This window comes from Phyllopteryx taeniolatus, unplaced genomic scaffold (genome assembly GCF_024500385.1).
Source record: "Phyllopteryx taeniolatus isolate TA_2022b unplaced genomic scaffold, UOR_Ptae_1.2 contig_28, whole genome shotgun sequence".
Classification (NCBI taxonomy): Eukaryota; Metazoa; Chordata; class Actinopteri; order Syngnathiformes; family Syngnathidae; genus Phyllopteryx; species Phyllopteryx taeniolatus.
Window position 1 is genome coordinate 672,373 of NW_026903206.1, and position 6,590 is coordinate 678,962.

At 53.9% G+C, this 6,590-nt stretch overlaps 1 non-coding gene across 1 annotated transcript; it reads right to left on the reverse strand.

The window, feature by feature from the left end:
* Positions 1-749: 749 nt before the first annotated feature.
* On the reverse strand, positions 750-821 carry trnae-cuc (transfer RNA glutamic acid (anticodon CUC)). Its single transcript has one exon. It is a non-coding gene; the product is annotated as a tRNA-Glu (tRNA).
* Positions 822-6,590: the final 5,769 nt, after the last annotated feature.

Sequence of the window (6,590 nt, forward strand, 5' to 3'; positions counted from 1 at the left end):
TCACCCTAACCTGCTGCACATCCTTCCCATCTCTATTGCTCTGTCTGGCCAGCCTGTAGAGATCCTTTTCTCCTTCTTTAGTGTCCAACCTGCCATACATGTCATCATATGCCTCTTGTTTGGCCTTTGCAACCTCTACCTTTGCCCTACGTCACATCTCAATGTATTCCTTTTGCCTCTCCTCGGTCCTCTCCGTGTCCCACTTCTTCTTAGCTAATCTCTTTCCTTGTATGATTTCCTGTACTGTGTACTCCTCTCCTTTCCTGCCAGAAGTTACACCAAGTAGTCTCCTGCCTGCCTCTCTGATCACCTTGCCTGTAGTGCTCCAGTCTTCTGGAAGCTCCACCTGTCCACCGACAGCCTGTCTCACCTTTTCCCAAAAAGCCGCACAACCCCTAACCCATTTCTCTTCCCATCTACACCATGGTAAAATAATTTAAACTCGTCTTCGACCCACAGTAGCTGAATTTTCACCGGCGCCCTGCAGGTTAAGAGTGTCGGGGGCGGACTTTGTTAACCCGGGACTCGACCGATCCGGTATGGGATTCTTTGGATGAACGCTCATATTTGTTTGGCAAAGTTGTAAGCTGGATGCCCTTCCTGACGCATCCCTCTGCATTTATCCAGGCTTGTGACCTGCCCAGTTTGCGCCTCCCATAGGGCTGCTTTAAGAGAGGATAATACCTGGGCTAACCCAAATCATAGTCAATGTTGAACAACTCTTGACCAAACAGGTTTAAGAATTAATGTCCCCTGACTGGGAATCAAACCCAGGCCACGGCAGTGAGAGCGCCGAATCCTAACCACTGGACCACCAGGGACTTCTGGGGTAGACAACAATTGTTAATCTAGACAATTCCTAAGAGGGTCGTATCCCCCTACCCCCACAGTCTCCGTGAAGCAAAATGTGCAAAGATTGACAGATCTTTTCAGTGGAGCACGACTTTCCAGCAGCACGACTACAGGTGGGCACAGTGGGAAAATGGCAAAACATTTCACAGACCATGCATTTGTTATGCAAATGATTTGGTATACAAAATTGTAAAATGCGTTAGTCCTATTTCATCCTTGCTGCCAGCAACCGCCAACAGGTTTAGACAGACAACTTTCGTGCCAGGTTCCACCAACCCAAGCCGTGATGTATGGTGGTTAGTACTCTGCGTTGTGGCCGCAACACCCCGGTTCAAATCCGGGTCAGGGCATCGATCAAGCCCTGCAATTGCTTTTTTTAGTGCTGCTGTTTGGTTTGCGTGGGACAGTGAAAATTCACCACAGGGACTTGCAGAGGGTCCCCTACATTTGTGGGGCTAGTGGCGCAATGGATAACGTGTCTGAATGCTTTATTGGAAACCTTCCTTTCTTCCTTTAGTTCCTTCCTTGTTTCCTTTCTTCCTTCCTTCCTTGTTTCCTAGCTTGTTTCCTTTTTATTTCCTTCCATCCTTCCTTTCTTCCTTGTTTCCCTGTTTGCTTCCTTCCTTCCTTCATTGCTTCCTTCTTATTTCCTTCCTTCCTTCCTTCCTTGATTCCTAATTTGTTTCCTTCCTTCCTTCCTTGTTTCCTTCCTTCCTTGTTTACTTCATTCCTTCCTTTTAACAAGTGTTGAGAATTAGCACTTGTGCTAAAACACTGCTTTGTCCAATGTTTTTGTGATGTTTATTTTAAACAAGCAAATGATTCATTGAAATAGACTGTGAGAAAACTTTTAACTCTTTGGGTAAGATGGAAAACTGCATGTGATCCTGAATAAAATGGACATACATTTTGTAATGTCCTATATTATGTAACTATATCACACTGTACAGTTTCTCATCTATGTATTTGTTTTTATTTTGCTTTGTTTTACTATACTGTCTGCTCCCAGGTCAGCCTTGCAAAAGAGTATCTGTTCTCAATTACCTTGCCTGGATATCCATCCATCCATCCATTTTCTGAGCCGCTTCTCCTCACTTGGGTCGCGGGCGTGCTGGAGCCTATCCCTGCTTTCATCGGGCAGGAGGCGGGGTACACCCTGAACTGGTTGCCAGCCAATCGCAGGGCACATAGAAACAAACAACCATTCGCACTCACAGTCATGCCTACGGGCAATTTAGAGTCTCCAATTAATGCATGTTTTTGGGATGTGGGAGGAAACCGGAGTGCCCGGAGAAAACCCACACAGGCACGGGGAGAACATGCAAACTCCACACAGGCGGGGCCGGGGATTGAACCCAGGTCCTCAGAACTGTGAGGCTGACGCTCTAACCAGTCGCCGACCGTGCCGCTTGCCTGGATATATAAAGATTAAATTCTATTTAAAAAAAATATTAAATGCTGGATAGGCAGCACGGTGGAAGGAGAGCGCCTGGTGGCCGGGCCTGCACCCATGGGGCCCGGCCGGGCACAGCCCGAAAGGGTAACGTGGGTCCTCCTTCCCATGGGCTCACCAACTGTGGGAAGGGCCATAGGGGTCGGGTGGAGTGCGAGCTGGGCGGTGGACGACGGCGGGGACCTTAGCGATCCGATCCCCGGCTACAGAAGCTGGCTCTAGGGACGTGGAATGTCACCTCTCTGGCAGGGAAGGAGCCCGAGCTGGTGTGTGAAGTTGAGAAGTTCCGACTAGATATAGTTGGACTCGCCTCCACGCACAGCTTGGGCTCTGGTACCAGTCCTCTCGAGGGGGGTTGGACTCTCTTCCACTCTGGAGTTGCCCACGGTGAGAGGCGCCGAGCAGGTGTGGGTATACTTATTGCTCCCTGGCTCGGCGCCTGTACGTTGGGGTTCACATCGAGTCCGAGTGGACCATGTTCCGCGCCTCCATTGCTGAAGCGGCCGACCGCAGCTGTGGCCGTAAGGTGGTCGGTGCCTGTCGTGGCGGCAATCCCCGAACCCGTTGGTGGACACCAATGGTGAGGGATGCCGTCAAGCTGAAGAAGGAGTCGTATCAGGCCTTTTTGGTCTGTGGGACTCCTGAGGCAGCTGATGGGTACCGGCTGGCCAAGCGGAATGCAGCTTTGATGGTCGCTGAAGCAAAAACTCGGGCATGGGAGGAGTTCGGTGAGGCCATGGAGAAAGACTTCCGGACGGCTTCGAGGAAATTCTGGTCCACCATCAGACGTCTCAGGAGGGGAAAGCAGTGCACCATAAACACTGTGTATCGTGGGGATGGGGCGCTGCTGACGTTGACTCGGGACGTTGTGGTGTTGATGGTGTTATTGAGAGGTGGATTAGATCATTGAAGAACTAGGTCACAAACTCACAGCCCGCCACTGGAATTTTGTCAAGATAACCACTCCATTGTGTCATGCATGACCTTATAAGATGTCCTCCCACCAAAAGCTTTTGATACAAATAAAACGACTCCGGTTGGTGTGTGTATTGTGATGCTTATAGTCGAACCACCCCTCCTTGAGCCGTCACCTTATCGTGGTGGAGGGGTTTGTGTGTCCCAATGATCCTAGGAGCTAAATTGTCTGGGGCTTTATGCCCCTGGCAGGGTCACCCATGGCAAAGAGGTCTGAGGTGAGGGACCAGACAAAGCACGGCTCAAAGACCCCTTATGAAGAAGACAAATTATGCACTCGGGTTTCCCTTGCCCGGACGCGGGTCACCGGAGCCCCCCTCTGGAGCCAGGCCTGGAGTTGGGGCTCGAAGGAGAGCGCCTGGTGGCCAGGCCTGCACCCAGCCCGAAAGGGTAACGTGGGTCCCCCTTCCCATGGGCTCACCACCTGTGGGAGGGGCCATAGGGGTCGGGTGCGGTGTGAGCTGGGCGGTGGCCGAAGGCGGGGACCTTGGCGATCCGATCCCCGGCTACAGAAGCTGGCTCTCGGGACGTGGAATGTCACCTCTCTGGCAGGGAAGGAGCCCGAGCTGGTGTGTGAGGTTGAGAAGATATATATATATATATATATCTAGATATAGTCGGACTCGCCTCCACGCACAGCTTGGGCTCTGGTACCAGTCCTCTCGAGGGGGGTTGGACTCTCTTCCACTCTGGAGTTGCCCACGGTGAGTGGCGCCGAGCACGTGTGGGTATACTTATTGCTCCCCGGCTCGGCGCCTGTACATTGGGGTTCACCCCGGTGGACGAGAGGGTAGCCTCCCTCCGCCTTCGGGTGGGGGGACGGGTCCTGACTGTTGTTTGTGCCTATGCACCAAACAGCAGTTCAGAGTACCCACCCTTTTTGGAGTCCTTTGGAGTCCTGGAGAGCGCTCCCGCTGGGGACTCCATTGTTCTGCTGGCGGACTTCAATGCTCACGTGGGCAATGACAGTGAGACCTGGAAGGGCGTGATTAGGAGGAACGACCCCCTCGATCAGAACCCGAGTGGTGTTCTGTTATTGGACTATTGTAATCGTCACGGATTGTCCATAACGAACACCATGTTCAAGCATAAGGGTGTCCACACGTGCACTTGGCACCAGGACACCCTAGGTCGCAGTTCGATGATCGACTTTGTGGTCGTGTCATCGGACTTGCGGCCACATGTCTTGGACACTCGGGTAAAGAGAGGGGCGGAGCTGTCAACTGAACACCACCTGGTGGTGAGTTGGCTCCGATGGTGGGGAAAGATGCCGGTCTGACGTGGCAGGCCCAAACGTATTGTGAGGGTCTGCTGGGAACGTCTGGCGGAATCCCCTGTCAGAAGGAGTTTCAACTCCCACCTCCGACAGAACTTTGCTCATGTTCCGGGGGAGGCGGGGGACATCGAGTGCGAGTGGAGCATGTTCCGCGCCTCCATTGCTGAGGCGGCCGACCGGAGCTGTGGCCGTAAGGTGGTCGGTGCCTGTCGTGGCGGCAATCTCCGAACCCGTTGGTGGACACCAATGGTGAGGGATGCCGTCAAGCTGAAGAAGGAGTCCGATCGGGCCTTTTTGGCCTGTGGGACTCCTGAGGCAGCTGATGCGTACCGGCTGGCCAGGCGGAATGCAGCTTTGGTGGTCGCTGAAGCAAAAACTCGAGCATGGGAGGAGTTCGGTGAGGCCATGGAGCAAGACTTCCGGACGGCTTCGAGGAAATTCTGGTTCACCATCCGACGTCTCAGGAGGGGAAAGCAGCGCACCATCAACACTGTGTATAGTGGGAATGGGGCGCTGCTGACCTCGACTCGGGACGTTGTGAGCCGGTGGGGAGAATACTTCGAAGACCTCCTCAATTCCACTGACACGCCTTCCCACGATGGAGCAGAGTCTGGGTTCTCTGAGGCGGGCTCTCCTATCTCTGGGGTTGAGGTCACCGAGGTGGTTAAAAAGCTCCTCGGTGGCAAGGCCCCAGGGGTGGATGAGATTCGCCCGGAGTTCCTCAAGGCTCTGGATGTTGTAGGGCTGTCCTGGTTGACACGCCTCTGCAACATCGCGTGGACATCGGGGACAGTGCCTCTGGATTGGCAGACTGGGGTGGTGGTCCCCCTTTTTAAGAAGGGGGACCGGAGGGTGTGTTCCAACTTCAGGGGGATCACACTCCTCAGCCTCCCTGCTAAGGTCTATTCAGGGGTGCTGTAGAGGGAAGTTGAATCCCAGATTCAGGAGGAGCAGTGTGGTTTTCGTCCTGGCTGTGGAAGAGTGGACCAGCTCTCCACCCTTGGCAGGGTCCTCGAGGGTGCATGGGAGTTCGCACAACCAGTCTACATATGTTTTGTGGACTTGGAGAAGGCGTTCGACCGTGTCCCTCGGGTGGTCCTGTGGGGGGTGCTTCGGGAGTATGGGGTGCTTCGGTCCCTGTACGACCGGAGTCAGAGTTTGGTCCGCATATCCGGCAGTAAGTCGGACTCGTTTCCGGTGAGGGTTGGACTCCGCCAAGGCTGCCCTTTGTCACCGATTCTGTTCATAACTTTTATGGACAGAATTTCTATGCGCAGCCGAGGCGTAGAGGGGGTCCGGTTTGGTGGCCTCAGTATTGCATCTCTGCTTTTTGCAGATGATGTGGTTCTGTTGGCTTCATCAAGCTGTGACCTCCAACTCTCATTGGAGCAGTTCGCAGCCGAGTGTGAAGTGGCTAGGATGAGAATCAGCACCTCCAAATCTGAGACCATGGTCCTCAGTTGGAAAAGGGTGGCGTGCCCTCTCCAGGTCGGGGATGAGATCCTGCCCCAAGTGGAGGAGTTCAAGTATCTTGGGGTCTTGTTCACGAGTGAGGGAAGAATGGAACGGGAAATCGACAGGCTGATCGGTGCAGCGTCTGCAGTGATGCGGACTTTGTATCGAGCCGTTGTGGTAAAGAACGAGCTAAGTCGAAAGACGAAGTTCTCGATTTACCGGTCGATCTACGTTCCTACCCTCACCTATGGTCACGAGCTGTGGGTCGTGACCGAAAGAACGAGATCCCGGATACAAGCAGCCGAAATGAGTTTCCTCCGCAGGGTGTCCGGGGTCTCCCTTAGAGATAGGGTGGGAAGCTCGGTCATCCGGGAGGATCTCAGAATAGAGCCGTTGCTCCTTCACATCGAGAGGAGCCAGATGAGGTGGCTGGGGGCATCTGATTCGGATGCCTCCCGGAAGCCTCCCTGGTGAGGTGTTCCGGGCACGTCCCACTGGGAGGAGACCCTGGGGACGTCCCAGGACACGCTGGAGAGACTACATCCTTCGGCTGGCCTGGGAACGCCTCGGGATCCCCCC